General features: G+C 41.7%; 1 protein-coding gene across 1 annotated transcript in view; it reads right to left on the bottom strand.

Annotated features, from left to right (window-relative positions):
• Positions 1-5,181, bottom strand: part of flrt1a (fibronectin leucine rich transmembrane protein 1a) — a 45,537-nt gene extending 40,356 nt beyond the window's left edge. The window contains 1 exon segment of the mRNA XM_022204943.2: positions 4,576-5,181. The gene's annotated coding sequence lies outside the window, so the exon portion shown is untranslated.
• Between the last annotated feature and the right edge of the window lie 15,343 nt (positions 5,182-20,524).

Genomic DNA, 20,524 nt, shown 5'->3' with positions numbered 1-20,524 from the left:
ACGTATTGCTAAATCAAATTCTTAGCCCTATTTAGTTTTAATTAGCTACTTCTCAGTGTTTACCCAGCCAGATGTACCACATGTAACCCCTGATGTATGAGTACCTCTAGTTAGAAATTGTTACTCTGGGACGCTCCCATCACTCAGATACAGTATTGACTGCAACACCTGAATGGAAAACCTAATAACAATAAATGCTCCACTCCAACGTCACCATCGGTCTCCACAAGAGACTAACCTCAGTTCAAATGGAGGAAACTGCGTCACTCAACAATGAAAGACACAAAACAGTCATAAACATCTGCTTCTGTCTGTACAATTTTATCCACCTTCAGAGGTATAACAGTAATATCTCCCTCATAAATTTACAAAAGTGTTTGTCATTTGTTACCACACCGGCTAACACAAAACTGAGTCCTACAGTGAAGCCTGCACATAGTATTCATCACTTTCTGTGGTTTCCTATTGATTTATTTGTGTATCATATTTCATGCTAATTTGCAATCAACATTACAACAATCAACACCAATTAGGGAACAATTGGAAATGTTTTCATGTCCTTTTATATTTTATTTGCCTTGGAAGGATATCGGTTTGGAGTGCATGTGCTGATATCGCCATTCCTGCTCTGCCAAATAAACAGCACTCATAAAACTCAGGCGTCTGCTGCACAGGATGGCAGGAAGTTTACAATAAATGTCTGGATAAATCCACAAAAGACAGTGTTGCCAACTCTTCTCCAATGAAATACACTAATGGCTGCTCAGAAAGTCCCACAAAGAAGATGAGGCGATGCCTTAATTTACATGTAAATTAAGTTAATGGGTATTTATCATCAAAAAGAAAGAATTTATAACACGGACACACGTAAGATGCATGTTGAGGATGGAGATGGAGCTACGACAGGAATATGGAGGTGCAGTCACTCGGTTATTGGGAGGTAGAGACACATCCTATCACAAACTGCCCTTCTCTTGTCTCCCAGCCAGCTGACTAACACACCGATCCAATGAACCTCAGTTTTGTCAGCAGTAGTTCAACGTGCTGTTTACCCTGCAAATGTACAACTAATTAATTTGTGGTCATAGCCAAAGATAGAAGCTGTCCAGCTCTGCGCAGGCCTGTGGCAAGGGTACCGACACCGAGGTTCCAGAAAGCCCTCCCTTTGCCTCCTTTCCTTCCCTTCCTGCCCTCTAAAATGCTTTCAGTGGAGAAGAGAGGGACTGTGTTTGTGTTCCTGCTGCTGCAAATGGCACATGGCTCAAGAACTGCTTTCATTAAAACAGCAAAAACAATGAGTGCAAAATGCAATTTAAACGGGACAAATTCCCCCCAAAAACAGTGCATGCCCAGGGACATTTTGCAGAAATTAGATCTGTAAGAGAGTCTGAGCAGTTGCAGGGAAAACCACAGTTTTCCACTTGTCGTGATTATTCATGGAGAAGATATGAAAGCAAAGATGGAGCAACAGTTTTCTCATAAAATATCACAAAAACTTTTAGATTTGTTCAATTTTACCTGTTATTTTGACTGAATGTGCTCCTGCAGATAAATATAGGTATGCTCTATTTCTTGACAACTAGTCCCTTTTAGAACACATGCTCATAAATTTTCTATTTTGTTACAGAATAGTTCCAATTAGCATGCATGCATCTGATTAATCAGCGGTGTTTTACCACTATGGCACTGAAAATAACACAGTGGGTTTCTTGGAATGGCTTACCTTGTAATTAACAATATGAGTCAATAGTGAGTATAGGTGCTTTCTGTCAAAATCAACTGAACTTCTTTTTATGAGCTGTTTTAATCCTGGTGTTCAGTCCACCTCCAGTCTGTTCTGACAGGTTTCCACCTACTGCCCACCACAGACACTGCAAACCATCAATTTTTCAGCTGTAATGGCAACAATGGGTAGCGGGAAAGCTGTCATTCCAATAATGACTGTGCTGTCATGAATATAATGGCTATGCTGTTATGTTTTATAGACAGGAAGTTCACATATTCCCAGTGTGAGCAGGGAGCACAGTAGCTGAGGGCAGTTAGCATGGCTGGGCTGAAACTGCATCACTTCTATTCTTCTTTGTAGGACTGCTTTGCAGCGACACCGAGCCATATACGATCATTAAAAGAAAGCAAACTATCACGAGGGGAAGGTCTGAGGCAGATCTGAAGCTGTGATGTTGGAGATGTGTCCCAGCTGAGCTTCTTTTGTTTGCTGTTGCTTTGTGCTGCGATGCACCATTTTCCAGCCTGTTTTGAATGACACGAGCGTGATGTGACGTGCTGAGACTAATCTGTCGGAGATCATGACAAAATGATCCGGACATCAGTCAGACGTCAATACCATCAATAAGCCAAATGCCAACGAGTACTGTTACCTTACATTCACAGCCAATTGAAACGAACACTAATGATTTGAGACCGAGCTTATCACTGGCAGCAACAACAAGACAAGTCTCAGATCTGCTACAGGTTGCCAAGTAAGGCACACTCACAGTGAGCTGGTCATTACTGAAAGTAAGCCCCAAGGCCAAATGCAATAATGAATGGCTCCCTATACATTATTCTGCTTATTACATAGCTGCTTACCGAAGACATTAATCATCTGACACTATATACTGTTTTTAAATGTTTTTCTTTAAGGCAATGAAGTAATTAAAAGGCATTGCAGCCAAAGAAACGCTTGTAGCGTGCATCCATGGATACAAAGTGGAACAACAGCAGAGTGGTTCAGCCTCTGACAGGTAATAAGAAGTGTTGTGCTCTCTGCATAAATCAGCATCCCCCCTGTTCTAATCTGGATTTTGCTGTAACTAAGGACAAACTCAAATACAAAAATACACAAAATAACACACTGGAAGTGCCACACAATGACTCTGGCACTACAAAGACCTTGTACTACAATATAGATGTGCCTCCTCTATGTACAAACGAATGAATTAGAAAGCCATTCAATAACCATGTTAATAACCAGCCATCTAATAGCACTGGAAGAGGCTGCATTGTGCCCAAGCTGGTCATGCAATTGCAAATCTCAATTGCTTGCATCTATTGATGTATAATGAAGCAATGCAAATCAATTCAGCAACGCTCTGCAGTATCGCAGCTACAGTGAAACCAGGACGATTTTGGAGGGATTTTTTTCCCCCTGAAAGGTGTTAGGAAGTCATAAGACTGAGCGATGTAATCAGCAAGGCCATTCAACATGACTGCCATCATTACTGCCAGACGCAGGCACCGGTGCCAGCGAGTCAGAGGGTAGCCCATCCAAGAATACCTCTTCCAACTTTCACAAGATGAATTCCTTTGGAGATGCCATCTGTTTGTCTATCGCCTGAGTGCCATGTGCACAGGTTACATCAAGTTATTGCAGCAGGCATGTCTCAAGCCTCTGCAGCTCCTTATTTGTATGAGTCCTCATAACCCGCTTTTGTTTCAAGTGCCCCTCCGTGGGCTTTTTGGCAAAGGTTGCTCACCCCAAGTCTACCTTTACTGCGATATTCAGCGCGTGGAATTATTCTGAGAGCTGCAGTGGAAATGAAGGGGTTGGTTAGTATGATCGCATCATTACACTGTCAGAGCTTTAAATGAAACTAATGCACATATACTGCTGACATATAACAAGATCGTACAAAAGCGTTAAAATGAGAATCCTTTGTTCATTGGCTGCATTATTTCCTTCCCTGTGTAGATCTGAGCAGCAACTTGAAGCAGGCAAGCAGCTGTTTATCTCATCCTCAGAGCCACAACCTTCCTCCTTTTTTTCAATGTTTAGATTTGCGACATGTTGTGTTGATTTCAGCTGTTTTACCAACTTAATGACAATTTAATGGGCATGCACTGTGGGAGGTGCTGCTGCAGGAGTCAAATGTGCAGTAATTCTGTCTTTATCAAATGGAAATATAGCAGGGTGGGGCTTCCAAAACTCACCTGACCAACTTTACAATCTTGATTCATCCCTATAGCAGATTGGTGGGGTCTATGCAATTTGCAGGCTAATTTCTGAAAGCGTTATTTTACAGCTAGACCCAGATGTAACTAAGAACACAGACATTCACCCCATTAAAATACACAATGCAATTGCAAATGTGAGGATTTTTAATAAAAACTTGGATTTTTGTTGCTTTATTCTGCTGTGGTTGTTTTTGTGTGCATGTAGCTGTGCGCAAATCACTGCCTAATCCCCGTAGCTTTTATGGTGTGTCTTCCCCCCTTTTGTTTGAATTTATATCCAGACTGGGCCTTCGAACAGAACCCTCTGCTTTAATATGTGACTGCCAGCTATTCACTGAAATCCGCATCCTCAATCAAGTGGCTCTGGCATTTGCAAAGAGTCGATTGTATTGTTTCACAGACGGACCTAATTGTTTCTTGAACCGTGCCACGCACACAGGAGCAAATATATACACACATATATAAATAATACTGATGATAAAAATAATAATAAAACATGAGTGATATACTTGTTGGGCTGCGAGGCGCGCTAAAACCCTGATGAGGTGAATTTGTCTTTGGCCAGATCGGATGATGGAAAGCATATTGGCAGTCTGTGCGCATCAATCAAGGCTCACCTACCGGATGGTGCTTCGGATTGCCACGCTTTTTCCCTCGACTGTTTGATGCAAAGCCCCTCGGATCTGGTCGCCCTTTTCTTCCTTTCCTCCCCTCTCGGGTCCTCCGGTGTCCTTCCACAACCAGGTGTGACCACAAATCTCGCCTTGTTGTATTCCCATATGTTGTCGCCGGCGCAAATTGTGAATGCTCCAGTTGATCAGTGACTGGATAGGCTGTGCGATCATGTGCTGCCAGCTCCTTTCTCTCCCCCTCTCTCCCTCCGTCTACTCTGTAACTGCTCCCTCCGCCCGATTATCTCCCCGCTGCGGCACTGCCGACACGGTAATACGGAGAAATAAAACGTGCCCGACTCGCTGGCGAACTTGTGCGCCTTATTATGGTAATTAGTCACCGGACCGGTCCGTGCCTGCTCACCCGTGCATCCCTGCAAAAAAAATACGCTGGCTCTCAGCTGTTTGCACTGAATAAATTGCCCCCGAGACGCTGTTGTGTTTTCTGACAGAGGGAACAAAAAAAAGAGAGAGAAGCTCTCCAGTGTGCCGGCTGAGGCTGGAGAGGAAGAGGAGCAGAGGAGAGAAAGACTGAGGCGTAAAGGATGGAGAGGATTAAAGGAAGAGGAAGCTGGAGCATATTTGTGGAAGCTTTTTATATGCCCCAACGGTGCATATTTCATAAATTTCATCTATCTATCTATCTATCTATCTATCTATCTATCTATCTATCTATCTATCTATCTATCTATCTATCATGAGTCAACATGAGCAACACTTTCCCACAGTTTTTCCCTCTCCCTCCCCTCTTTCTCCCCCTCACTGATGTGTTTTCATCTCCCCGTCTTTTCATAACTACACCATCCCTCTCTGATCTGTGGCAACATGTTTGCCAGGTAATTACTCCGTCCAGTCATGACTCTGTGTTTTTTCTTTCAAAGTGGTCCTCGAATCTGTTCCAGTCCCCCGGAGTGATGTGGACCGTGGCTCCTCTGTGGGAGGAACCGGCTCCTGTGAGGACTGTGATGTGTAATTGTGAATCCCACTGGTGGGGCTGAGCTCAGACCAGCTGCTTGCATCTCAGCTGTGCATCTAAAAACCAACACGGCCTGAGAGCTGCCCGTGAATCAGCGGCTGTGTTTAGGTGTGGCTCCCCCGCACACCTACATGTGGATCTGTGAGTGTACAGAATGTGCTGCTGCTACCGTTCTGATGTTGTTTTTACGCCCCTCAATCATCATATATGATTTGTGCGGAGAGGCAGAATTGTGTACACATAAGGCAGAACTGTAAGCAAAGATCAGCGGCTCCTGTAATTACAATGCAGAGCATCAGTGTATTACATTAATGATTCAGCAGGACCGTGAAAAATGAAAAATGCAGCTTCTCATGGTTTTCTATGCCATCATGAGCTCCTGTGCAAGCAGTGCATCAAATTTATGTCAGTGTTTCTCAGGGAAACAATTACTGTAACATTTGAGGGTGGCAAATAAAGCTTGACGGCAGAGCGGGGAGGCCTGTAGCCTAAACTAAAGCTGTTTGAGTCGTGCTGTTTCTAAGCGCAGTGACAGTCCTCATCTATTCACCATGAGGATCTGTTAGGAATGGGAATGTGCAGCCTAATAATCCTAATCTGAGTGATGCCCACTGTTCTGTCACAAAACTCCAAACCCTTTTCATACAGCTGCCATGATTCTGTAAAACTGCTGTGACAGGTGCTTTGAGTAAGAAGGCTTGTTTGTAGTTGTCAGAGTTGCTTATCAAAGGTGCATGCCCCTGGCAAACAGTGTCAGAGCCGAGCTGACTGTGCTACCTGCCCTCAGACGTGTGTCACGAGAAACATACTCCATCATCGACTGAGCTATCTGAGATTATGTGCATGCCATCGATGGCTGCTGAGGTCGCTCCAGAGTCCCTCTGCTGTTGATTATTTTACAGCTGCTGTGCAATCAAATGGTCAGGTGAGCGAAGCTTTATGGACTCTGTGACACTGAGAGGATGGCCATGGCAGTTGTGTTGTACTGGCTAATGTCAACAACCTTGTTTGAATGCATGACTCACAGTCAGCAGCTGATGTAGGGGTACAGGAGCCTGTATATTTGCAAATTGGTTAATTAAAACTCATAATAGAGGTTAACTCCTTGGTTGGCTAAATGCACAGGCTCACGGTGTTTCTGTCCTTGAAGACTGTGTATGTGACTCTTCTTATAGCCAGCTGTTAAGATCCTTTTGTGATAAAGTGGCTCTCAGCCCGTCTAATGAGCTATTATACTGCTAAATGTGATTTGCCATTAACATGGCTACATTGTAATTATACTGCGGATTGAGAGAGAGCTCGAGTGTTATGTGATGTTTAACACATTTTTCTTTTCAGGAAAATGCAAAAGGTCCAGCGGCTCAAATCTGTAGAGCTTCAAAAAAGCAGGCTTAGTTAGAAAACTGCCAGCTGCACAGAAAACTGTAGTAGTCTAGAGTAACATATGTGAGGAGGTTTGCAGTGTTGTGCTTTATATTGTTAAGATGTAATAAACAATATGGTGATCGAGATCATGATGCTCAAAGTCACCTTTCCCCCTAATCTGTAGGAGTGCCCAGCCAGCATCCAGGACTTAGCAAAGGCCTGAATCTAATATCTGACCCCCCTTGTGACATTTGCTTCATCTTTTTGGTCTCCCACTGCCACCGCTCTCCATCTACGCCGCGTTTCTTTCCTTATCCTCCCTCTCCATGGCGTCTCAGTGGGAGTGGGGGTGTAATTACGCAGTCAGACGGTGTTTACAGACGCAAAAGCGCCTTAATTTATTCCAACAGTTAGCAGTAATTCCCCAGTTTAATTTATAGCTCCTCCACCCAGTGGGAAAACGAGCGAGGCAGATAGTGAGAACGAGGGGGAGAGGGAAGGAGCATATGGACGTTATATTACAGAATACAGTTGAGTGCGACTTCTACAAGGCGAACACACACGTCTGAGCCATCACCATCAGTTTTACTGCACATTTAAGTTGTCTTCTTTTTTCAATTAGTGCTGGGCTTTAGATTGCTGTCACAATGGAAGAAATAAACAAAAAAGATGTCCCTGGTTGTGTCATTTGTAGCTAAAAACCATCCATTAAAAGTGCTACTGTTTGTGAAAATGATCACCCAGTCCTTTGCATAAAGCTTAAGCAGACAGCCGGGTGATATTAATGCCAGGTCAGGTTGTAAACCATGTAAGGAAGAAGAGTGAGGGGAGGTTTAGTTTGACTTTACTGTCATTTAATCACCACTGTGACCGGGTAGCAATTCACTATCACCACTGTGTTACACCGCTCTTCTCGTAAACAGATTTTCACACTGTTTTGGGTGTGATTTACCCTGAACGGGGAGTCTTTCCGGATCAAAAGTGCATTTACTCCTGTGTTTTCTGAGCGCAAGTCCCTCGAAAGCTGTGAACACTGGTTAGAAAACTGGCATTGATTACATTCATAGTGCCGCCTCACAACAGCTACAATGGCTCTTATTGACTTTTTGGAAACCATATGAGGCAAGGTACAAAACCTTAATGACCATGCCAAAAGACTTATGTCAAGGTAGCCAGAAAAAACAGCCTGCTGAACTGTAGCAGCTGGTGCGGAAACACGCCTCTCCATCCTCAGCATGAAAGTGCAGTATTGATGCAGCAGTTGAGTACAATTTGAACAAGAAGGAACAAACAGGGACAAGTTAAATAAGGATGAGAAAGCAGGAGGCAAATCTTTATCATGTCTCAAAACCATCAAACCTTAAAGATGCGTTCAAGAAAGTAATTTGTAGTCAGATTAAGTCTGAGAGCTTTATATTGATACAAGCATTAAATGCAGTGACATCTTCCTGGCCTTTCCTCCATCCTCACATTTGCAAACATCATGCAGAAAACACACTGATAAAATCCTGTGCAATGTCTCTTCAGAGTCAGATGTTTCCAAATTGCATCACATTGCAGTAATTGCATTATTTCTAAGTTGAACAGTAAAATATTTGATCTTATAGGAAATTTTAAAAATAGCACTTTACATTTGTGATATTAGAAATACAGGCCCCACAGTAAGAACTCAATGCAACAAAAGCCAGTATCAAATCTTTTATTTTTCAAAGTCCTCTTATGTCCAATTTTATTTTTAACAAGATACTCAGTGTTCATCACCATGGAGAAAACCAAATCACTTTTATGTCTGTTGTGACTTATTGCTATTTGATAGAAGGGTTGTGTTTCTATTTAAATTATCCCAAGGATGTTCTATTGGATTCAATTCAAGCAACATACTTCACCAGGTCATAGTTTCCACCTTTTTCTTCTTTAGAATTTCTTGTTTGATTTTGGAAATGTGCTCTGGCTCGTTATCATGCGGGAGTATTTTTCTTCTGCAGACTGGTCGTCATCTTATCAGCCAGTAGTTTGGGATATCCACAGACATTGATGGTGCAGCTATAAATGTCTTCCCCCCCAACAATCTTTGCAGTCATGCAGCCCCATCGCTCACAATCCTAATTCTGAGCTTCACTATTAGGACTACGCATTCACTGTAGTAGTCCTGGTCAGGCCCCTGGCAAATGCACTGGACTTCATTTGAGCTGAAATGAATTTGACTCTGAACTCAACAAAAAATCTTCTCCACATATTCATTAAGCTTCCAGTCGTACATTTATTTTATTTTACCAAATTTCATCTTGCAGTTTAGTGTCAAAGAGTAAGCAAGGTTTTTTTTTTCTTGATACCATTTACCCAGCTTGACATTATGCAATGCCTTTCACCAGGAACGGATTGGGAGTCAAATTCGGCCCGGGACTTTTTGGACCAGACAAGCCCACCTGTGCAATCGAACCCCCCAACAAACCTTTGAACTTGTCTTCCTTACACACACACACACACACACACACACACACACACACACACACACACACACACACACACACACACGTTTGTTTTTCTATACCGGTGGGGACTTACCATTGACTCCCATTCATATCCAACTCCTAACCCATACCCTAACCCTAACCTTAACCATCACCAAATCAATGCCTAACCCTAAACAAACGTTTTTGCACTTTTACATTTTTTATTAACAACAATATGGCCAAGAAAACGGTGTTGCCACCAGTGGGGACCTCATTTTAGGTCCCCACCGTAAGACAAGTCCCCACCTTTATAGCAAATAGTCAGGTCAAAGTCCCCACCTGTATAGCAGAAACAAGTACACACACACACACACACACACACACACACACACACACACACACACACACACACACACACACACACACACACACACACACACACACACACACACACACACACACACACACACCAGCTTTAGACACCAGCTTATTAGAGTTGATTACAATTCAGACCATAAAAAAAATCCTTTTTCAAACATTTTACCTGTGAAAAACACATTAAGACCATCAGGAAAAAAATATAATATGCAGATGGAAGAATATAAACCACATTTGAATATTTTGGCAGCTTAGTTTGAACAGCTACATTTTGTCAGCGGATGCGTCCATGGAAACGACTCGAAAACACATGAGGACAAGAAAAGTCAAAGTCTTGAGTGTCGTTCAGGTCCTGTCGTCAGGGCAATACTAACTAGCCAGGGTGCGCTTGAGTGTGACTTCTTTCAAGTTCATGCAATTCTATACCATGGCCAAATGAATTTGTTTTCGTTGTTGCGCCCAACACGAGCTGCGTTTGTATTGCAGGAGACAGCTACATTTGGCTAACTAGCCAATTAGGTTCTAAGGCTACCGTGGATAGACCTTGGGCTTGGGCTAAGAGTTTACACCACCGATGCTAACAGCTTGATATTTCTCTTCTAAAGGCAACATATTCAGGCATCCTCGAAGATATAGTGAAATGCAGGATTTTTTTCATGCTCACCACTCCAGCCTTGCTTCCTTCACATCGATCTGCATCCTCATCCTCGCTTGTTGGCTCAGCCTCATCAACAGGTGGCCCTGTGCCTGTGATGGACCGGCATCAGCCACAGCAAACATTTCTGTTATTGTTTTACTCTGTCCGGCCGACGCTTTGAGAGCTTTTCTTCTCTTTTCTCTGAGCTTTTCAGCCCCTGATTTACGTTTTTTGACGTTCTTCTCCATCTCCAACTGCCTGGCTGGGCTTTACTGCACACACCACGATATCAAGTCTAAACTCTACTCAGCCCAGGGCTGTCACCTGAGGTCGGGGCATGCCTGTACAGGGCTGATGAATGGTTGGACGCTCATCCCATTCGGCCACATATGGATAAATAAACAAAATTTTATTTTATTTTTTTTTGCCTTTTTATTGTGATAGTCGCAGTGAAGAGTGACAGGCAATGGGGAGAAGAGTAGGGGGAAGACATGCAGCAAAGGGCCGCGGGCAGGAATTGAATCCGGGCCGTTGCATCGGAGCCCATCCCCTGTACATGGGTCGCCTGTTTAACCTGATGAGCTATACGGGCGCCAGGCACCCAATAAACAAAATTATTTAATAAATACCAGCACACCGGCCCACATGTTGACCGGCCCTTCGGTCAAACGACCAAATGAAATAACATTCAATCCGCTCTATTTTTTTTAGTTTTTCCGAGGCTACACAGTTGCTTGGTGGTTTGCACTTTAACCTTGCAGCTAGAAGATCCCTGGTTCATGTCCCAGCCTTCCCAGGATCTTTCTGCATGGAGTTTGCATGTTCTCCCTGTGCATGCGTGGGTTTTCTCTGGGTTCTCCAGCTTCCTCCCACAGTCCAAAAACATACTGAGGGTAATTGGTAACTCTAAATTGTCTGTAGGTGTGAATGTGAGTGTGCTTGTTTGTCTGTATATGTAGTCCTGTGATAGACTGGCGACCTGTCCAGGGTGTCTCCTGCCTTCACCCTAAGTCAGCTGGGATAGACTCCAGACCCCCACGACCCAAATGAGGATTAAGCGGTGGGTAAATAATGGATGGATAGATTTTTAGAATCAGATTTTTTAGTTACTCTAGCAATTCTTTTCAGTATGGAGCCAAAGTTCTGCTGTTCACATCTCCTTTTATTACCATGCTGATGTAATTAATCTAGTTGGAAGTTTTCTTTCAGTGATCACACATGTTCTAACTTGTGTATCAGTGATGAAATGTTTTCAGTTTTATTGCACCGTGTTTCTACTTTGGAGCCTGAATTTTCAATATATAGTATTTGTTTTTGATGGTTCATAAGAGGAAATACTCTACTGTTCAACCTCTGAAATAATGCGATCATTGAGGTGCTGCAACTTGAAATCATTTAACACTTAAGTGGTTTTTACAGAGGCTCTATACTGCAGAGACTTCTCTGAATTAGACAATACCGATTTACATTTACTCAATGAGCTTAAATTCCCAGACAAAAGACAAATTGCATTTATTGTAATGCTAGAATAAGCTTGAATTCTTCAACAGCCAACATTACACCTAAGCAGTAATAAGACCATTAGTAGGAGTGCAAGAGTCAAAGCCACAGGGGACTGACAATGAATGTAACAAAGCTTCCTGTGTGGCTAGGGTGATAATTCATAATAGAGAAACACTAATTAAAGAAACAAGGAATTTTGAGTCCCGGAGGAAGAAATAAGATAAATTACATGCAGGGCAGTGGAAGGGTCACAAAGGGGATGATGGGGACATGAAGGTTTTAGAGACGCTGGTTGCCGTGTTGACTGCTAACATGTTGCTGACTTCACCAATAATGAACCACCAATGAGGAGTTGACGTTGCGCTGGGTGGGGCCACGGTTTTATCACCACAGGGAAAAAAAGGAGTTAACCACAGAGCAGATGCACACAAGCAAGCTGGACCCTGCATAAAAAAAACAAACCTCATGTGAACTTCAGCAAATAAGCTGCATCTGCCACGAGTCACACAAGTCAGCAGTAAAACCACACAGCATTGGCAAAGAGACGGCTCATCTGGCAAGTCATTACTGCAGACTAAATGATATCACTGAGTCGTGCTGATGAGCCAGTAGTAAACACACTCCATGTCACTGTGACCCGGTTTGAGTCTGGAAGGCAACTTGTCAAACATCATCCTTCCTTTTAAAGGGACCAGGCAAAGTAAGGCTGTGCTCTGTTTATGTACTTTAAACACAGAGCGAATGACGCACAAAGCTAAAATAAATTAACAATATGAAAATTATTTGTAAGAGAGGAAATACTACAGTTTGATACAATGATGTATATGCCCTTTTAATTTATGGTAAAATCATTTAAACCCAAATGAAAACAATGATTAGGAACTGGATTATAATGATCACAGTGGGGAGCAGTGGCTGCACCATGAAGAAACAAAAACCTACAACTCTTGGCATTATTATAACACACTTATATTACTATGGATTACAACAAGGTGCAAAGCCTTAAAAATCACACATGATACACTTCACTTTAAAGTTTACTATATTAAAAAGGAGGAAGGTTATGACAACAATTTAGCATTTCACCCCATAACAGTCGCATTTAGAATGGAAATAAAAACTAAATAATAATAATACTAATAACGGATGCATTTATATTGCACACTAGGAAGGTGACTAATTTGTAATTTGAGTAAAAATTAATACAGATGTTTTTGCAATCAAGAAGACCAATAGTTAATATTTGGAACTGTGATACATTTGCAGTGAAATTGAAGATCTTATTATCAAAATGTAGAGCAATACAAACTCCATTACAAAACTTTATTTAGGTTTAAATAAATAGAACTTTTCAATATTCATACTTCAGTGTTTATTGGTTGCTATTTTTGACATTTACTCTAAAGGAAATCTGCCCAAAACAATACGATGCATTTCTTTTGGTATCCTTCTTTTATGTGTTGTCTGATTATTTCTGTCATAGTTTTATCTCTCCCCTTCAAGCTCACCCCACTCAAGCTCAACTGGGGGAAGTATACGACCACGCAGTGAGAGTCCTGCTCTGTTGAAGGTTTCCTCTAGTTAAAAGGGATTTTTTTTCCTTCCTACTGCCATCAAAGGGAATCATTGGCTTTAACAGCTTTGTCTGTATAATATAACATTGTAAGCTGTAAATGTGAAGTGAACCCATGCTATATCAATAAAACTGAACAGAAAAGTATCCAATCTGATAATTAGCCAGGCTGACAGCTGGTCAACACCTATTCCACACATTGTTCTTCGTTTTCACCTACATTACCCACAATGCAGCTCCCCTACACAGATTTGACTGCGTTATCCCATCAGAAGTGAATACAGTCTCAAGTTGCTGGCCTAAGAGCAGGTCTACTAAGCATGCTGACTTCTTGTTGCTCGTTTTTTTTTTTAATTTTGTAACTTGCAGTCTTCAGCCCAAGCTAGTGCCAATGAATTATCAGGTTTTACACAGGTCTCTTTGGAGTCACAGAAGGCATTTATACAATTGTTCTGACAGTAGCACTCCCCAACACATATAAACAGATGTTGATGTGTGAAGTCAGTGGTGTTCTTTTCTAATACTATGGTAAGTATTGTAGACAAGATCACCTAAACTAAAGGCCAAGTTATGACCTGGACCAGTGTAGGGAAACACTAAATGCAGACCAGTACTAGTGGAAGTTCCACATTGCATGACATACTTACAAAATGTGGAACAGGCAAACCGTTGCATTGCACCACTGACACTAGTATCCAGAAACATGCAGTATGCTTAGATATGTGTAGCTAATATTCTCAAAATCGCTTTGGTTGAGGGGTGAAGAAACTTCTAGAAAGTGTTGATACTGATGCAGATTACTAATGTTACCTGTATTTTTTTCTTCCTTTTTAAGTGCTGCTAAAAGTTGAATATGGTCCCAGCCATCTCAGCAAGCCTTATATTGCATAATTTAAATACTGCTGTGTGTATTCTTTTCGTTTTGCAGAGGAACTCTTTGTGGTTTAGATCGCTGGGCGTTAAATTTGGCTGACATCTTTTCCCAGACATTCACAGCTCCTTCTCCTTTTTCCCACATTCACTTCCTTGGAGTGTGTGTGAAAAGAGGCAGGGAGGGATGGCCAATAATTTGTCAAGTTATTGGTTTCACTTGAAGCAGGAAGTTTTACACCCAATTACAATAATGAATCTAAATGAATCAATGCAGAGAGTTTGGTGATATCCCTGCAGTTTGGGTCCAACATAAAATCTTGAGTTCTTTTTTCTGAAATCAAGACAAGTCTGAACAAAAAAGCAGTCGATTACAAGACGAAACATTTAAGAAGTGGTCTTGAGATCAGTCTCCAGTCCTACAACACTAATCAAGGTCACAGATGTGCACATTAGTCACGAAGCTGAAATCTGTGCACTTGAACTGAGAACACGTGGAGCAGAATAGAACATGAAAATAAAATATATGACTGAGCTGAGGGAGAAATATAAGACCCCGCTGCTCTCTGAAAATTGAGACTGCTCTCCCTTCAGGCAAAAGAGAAATTCAAATACCCTTCCCTCTTCCTCACCTCTCCACCTCCACTAATAATTTACACACAGTCCCTTAAGAACGATCCCATATTCAATGTCAAAATGTCTGAATAACCTCCAACATTTTATTCAATAAGACAAAATTTGTCTGCTTCCTTGAATGAGTTGCATATGACTATTTTCTCATGATCTGGAAACGGAATCTGCTGGACAAACATACTGCATGTGTTGTTTGTTTTTTTATTTGTGCATAGATTCATTGAGTCATAAGACTAAACTCATCTGATGAAGAATTACATGAGAGAAGTCAGTCTCTTTGTGAGTACGAATGAAACATTAGGTTAATTTTAGAGAACTCATAAACCAAAAAAAATAGAGTGAACGGGTAGCACCAGGCTCATTGTATCCAAGACTTAGACTGGATTATGAAAAACACTGATTATGAGAAAGTTTCCGAGTTTTTGTGTTTGTTGTTTCTTTTGTACACCCCTTTGTGTAAACTCAGGACTTGAAATAAGATATAAATCACTGCCGTTAATTTCCACAAAACCCCCCCAAGACCCAATACAAGTACCTCATAAAACACAATCACGGAATAATTTGTGGATAATAAATTTAGTGTACAGCCTATGTGAAGCCTGCAACAGTGGGCCGTTTCACAGCCACTTTCTCTATAAATGGCTCAAAGCCTCCTTCATCTTAAACACATTTACATATTCTGAATTGCAACAGTATAAAGATTAAAGAACTGAAGTTGCAATTTCCCTACCTGTCACATCATCCAATTTTAAACAGCGAGATAAAACTGAGGAAAGTGTGTGACGTTCAAAGGACTCCTAATAACCACTGGAAATTTCTCATTCGTGTGAAGGTAAATGGGTTTTGTGAGAACCATAACAATGTCAGCTTTCCAACCATATCACTCCTCTACGGAGCCTCAACCTATAAAACACCATCACATTTTCCTTCTCTGTCATTTACATTTCAATGTTCATTCTCCATTTAAACCATTCATCTGGCTACAGTTTCTCTTCAGAGACGCATAAAATAAGCAATAGATGGGTAAACCATGTCATTAATGCTTAGACAAGCAAGGAAATGTCTGATTTGTGGATGAAAATGTAATAAGCAGGCAGAAGAAGAAGCAAGGAAGGAGTTAAAATGTTCATTTCAGAGCTTAATATCCCTTTTTTCTATTCATGCAATCAACAAGCCATCTAACCGTACCACAAAGGGTACTGATCCATTACAGCATGATAACAGTCATTTGGACCAGATGAACTGAGTCAGACCACTCAACTAAACACGAAGCAGCTGTCAAATTCAACTTAAACGACATGAGCTGCCAACTAATAAATCCAAACTGTTCTGTGCGTTTTGTTTGTCCTTGTGGGCAATTTAATTATATTTATAAAAGCGACGTTGGTCTCATCTATTACGTCTGTCCTTGTTTCCCCTACTTCAATAAATACTCCGGGGATCTTCTTCCAGCTCATGTTGCCGTTAGAGAGGAATTACAGCCACACTGGACTCCCTCAGATTGCGTTGGGAGGGAGGCAGTTGAGATTCAGTGCTGATCTTATTTTGCCACACGGAGTGGCTTTTTTTTTTTCCTCCCGGGACTCACCTAGGCATAACCAAATATTTACAGAGGCACACATTCTTAAATCCACATTGCAGCCATCATTTGTGCCCTGCAGAGGCAGATGTGAAACATTCTTGGCACAGAGGAGGTTGGCACAGCAGGACGAGAATACGAGACAGGAAATGAGAGAATGGGTGAGACAGAGGCAGGGTTAAGCAGGTGCTTGGGCAGCAACACATGCCAGAGGGTCAGCGGTGGTAATAAGTCTGTTGATATAACAGATCTGATGAAAACTTCAACAGCAGCAATATTCTTACAGCACTGTGCCATACCACTGCGTTGTTGTCCCAAATTATTGAAGATAAATCAGTGAAGAGACCTGTCTCCTAAAACCAACATTCCTATACAACTAATCTGCATTCTCAATAGCATTTTTAGGTAAACATACATTTATACAGCTTACTAAGCCTCTAATTAACATGCACAAACCAGGCACATTATATTTAGTAGTTTTCCATTGCAAGTACTCGAAACCCAAATGTTTGTGTATTCCAACCGCTGCTACAGAACCTCTTTCAAAGCCATTTTGATGTGGGGAAAAAAAAGCATCTACACCTAAGTAGCCATAAAACAATGCTGTGTGCGCATCTTGCCCAGAACAAACAACAGATGACATGTTTTCTGCCCTCTTGATGCGCTTGTCAAAGAGCAGCCGTCTCCTCCCCGAGATCGCCACTGACATCTTGAAATTCACCATACTGGCTACCATAACAATCCTACATGGTTGTATTTCCTACATGCTCAGAACTGGAGGTACATCTAGTAACTACTTTTTGTCATCACTTTGATGTACTTGGAGCTAGTGTGGCAGATGGAACTGCTGGATCCTGTAACGTAAAAGAAACACAAAGGCTGAAAGGCCTGATTCGAGGGTCATTCTTGGAACTGTACGCTAGGCTTGGGTGGTATCCAAATTTTGATACCGTCAAACTTCCTTCACATTTTACCGGGGTATACGGTATTACCGTGACTATTACTGTTACTGGCTTGTGCCTTCACGTTCGGAAATTGAATACTCACAGCAGTGAGTGGGTGGTTGATTCGGAGATGCGTCCTTAGGTTAGAGGTGTTTCCATCTCTCGTGATCACCTTTTGATTGCAGAATTTACAAATTACTTCATCAGTATTTACCGGCTCTCCTTTCTCGTTTGCCTGGAACCCGAAATACTCCCAAACTGCAGAAGTTGTGTTCTTTTTTGACACAAAGTCACTCCGTGCGGGATCTGCCATCTCCCCCCCCCTTCTCTCTCCTCCGCACTGTCACATGACGACGTCACGTTCATAAACTTTATGGAAAGTCTCCAAAAGTAACATAACTGTTTAAGTAAAACTGAAAATTCAACCACACATCAGTGCTACTGGACATAGAATCAATTTTAGGCATTAAATGACTTTTATTTAATATTTAATCCTTATCTCCTGTATAAGAGCATTGCATTTTTTTCATGACGGTATTGGAACTGATACCGCTGCTATTTTTAAACACAGGCAGTATACGGTATTACCGTAATCCTGCCCAAGCCTACTGTGCACGTCACCTTGCATGTTCTTCAGTCGAAGGCCACCTATTGATCATCTTGTTACAATACAATGTTGTGCTGGACAACCTTAGATCCTAGTATTTATGTGAACTTTCCATTGCCACATACCACCCACAAAAACATTGTTCCAGTACAAGCTTATCCTTTCATGGCAACGGCGATCCTTAACACCAGCATCCTACTCCAGCAGGACAATCTGATCTGTGACATTGGAAAAACTATTCGGGTACAGCTCAAGGAACATGACAAAAAGCTCAAAGCACTGACCCAGCAACCCTGGTAGCAAAGCAAATCAAGCATCTGTGGGATGCATCAGAAAAAGGTCTGTTCCATGGGTGCCCCACATTACAACACAGGACCTGAAGTTCTGCTGTTAACATCCCATTGCCAGACACCTCCGGATACACTCAGAGGTGCTGTTTGACAGCAATCATCAGTCTAGTAACACAGAAACCACAAACAGAGAATCTTCAAACATATATTTTGAAGAAACCCAAAGCATGAAATGTGTAATAACCTCATTAAGCAGTTTTGGTGATGAGGCTAACCTAATAGCAAGTGAAACCAAAACTTAAGTTGGACTTTTGCCACCACCATCCATCAGACCTCCTCACATGGACTTCGTAGCTGTCTGAAGCTTGAAACATTTCCCACTGTTACCTTACCAGGAGGAAAAAAATGTTCTGTCAAATCATGGAAATAATTGAAAATGGGGGTGTAATTTCTGGGAAACATGGTTGCAATGAGCCACACTGTTGCACTGGATGACATGTTCAGTCTATACGGCCAACATGGGGACAGTTTATCTCAAATCTATCCTATATAAACCATCCTGAATCTAATGTGTATTACTCTGCTGCTGAAAATAGTCCCCAAGAAATGCACCATTTCCTCGTGTTTGAATGACATTTACTTGCCCTGGCCAGCTGCTAGAGGCAGTTATTTAGCTTTTTCTTTTAAAAAAAAAAAGTCTGTATTTGTTAGACTTTTTCAAGAGTTAAGTCTGAGCTAAGCGCGACAGATTGGATAGAAAAATCAGCATGTATCGAGAGACAGACTAACACATTGTTGGTTTTGGGTTTATAGCATGATTTGTGGACAATAATGACAACAACAAATACCCTCAGCTTTATCCTTTAATACACAATAGAAGGGGAGTTCTTCCCAGCACAGAGCTCAGCCCCCACAACCACGGAAGCTAAATTACTTATCAAAGATTCCTTGCTGATGATTCCCAATTAATGATTTAATTTTCCACACCACTAGGCTGACTTACTATGTCCCTCAGCATACGGGACAGAAATATTGGAGGCAGGGAAGGGAGACAGAATTTACCACACATGCATATTGTTGGGGTGTGGGCCAGTGAGAAGAGGAAGTCCTCCCTCCACACATATTAACACTCACACAGTCTACAATGCAGATTTTTACTACGGTGGTTCACAACTGAAAAAAGGACAATACAGTTGTACAATCACACATAAATGAACTGGAAAAGGGGTAATATACACTACCAGTCAAAATTTGACCACATTTTCTTATTTAATGGTTTTTCTTTGTTTTCATGACTATTTACATTGTAGATTCTCATTGAAGGCATCAAAACTATGAATGAACACATAATATGAAATTATGTGGTAAACAAAAAAAGAGCGAAATAATTCAAAACATGTTTTTTGTTTCAGATTCTTCAAAATAGCCAGCCTTTGCTTTGATTACTGCTTTGCACACTCTTGTCATCTCAATGAGCTTCATGAGGTAGTCACCTGAAATGGTTTTCCAACAGTCCTGAAGGAGTTCCCAGAGATGCTGAGCACTTGTTGGCCCTTTTGCCTTCACTCTGCAGTTCATCTTACCCCAAACCATCTGGATTGAGTTTAAGTCAGGTGACTGTGGAGGCCAGGTCATCTGATGCAGCACTCCATCACTCTCCATCTTGATCAAATAGTCCTTACACAGCCTGGAGATGTTTGGGGTCATTGTGCTGTTGAACAAAAAATGATGGTCCAACTAAATGCAAACCAGATGGGATCGCATGTCGCTGCAGGCTGCTGTGGTAGCCATGCTGGTTCAGTGTGCCTTCAATTTTGAATAAATCCCCAACAAAGTCACCAGGAAAGCACCCCCACACCATCACACCTCCTCCTCCATGCTTCACTGTGGGAATCAGGCATGTAGGGACCATCCGTTCACCTTTAAGACACGGCGGAACCAAAGATCTCAAATTTGGATTCATCAGACCAAAGCACAGATTTCAACTGGTTTAATGTCCATTCCTTGTGTTTCTTGGCCCAAACAAACCTCTTCTGCTTGTTGCTTTTCTTTAGTTGTGGTTTCTTAGCAGCTATTTGACCATAAAAGCCT

This window comes from Acanthochromis polyacanthus, chromosome 17 (genome assembly GCF_021347895.1).
Source record: "Acanthochromis polyacanthus isolate Apoly-LR-REF ecotype Palm Island chromosome 17, KAUST_Apoly_ChrSc, whole genome shotgun sequence".
In the NCBI taxonomy this organism is placed as follows: domain Eukaryota; kingdom Metazoa; phylum Chordata; class Actinopteri; family Pomacentridae; genus Acanthochromis; species Acanthochromis polyacanthus.
Note: the sequence above shows the minus strand (reverse complement) of the source record. Positions and strands in the feature narration are given on the sequence as shown.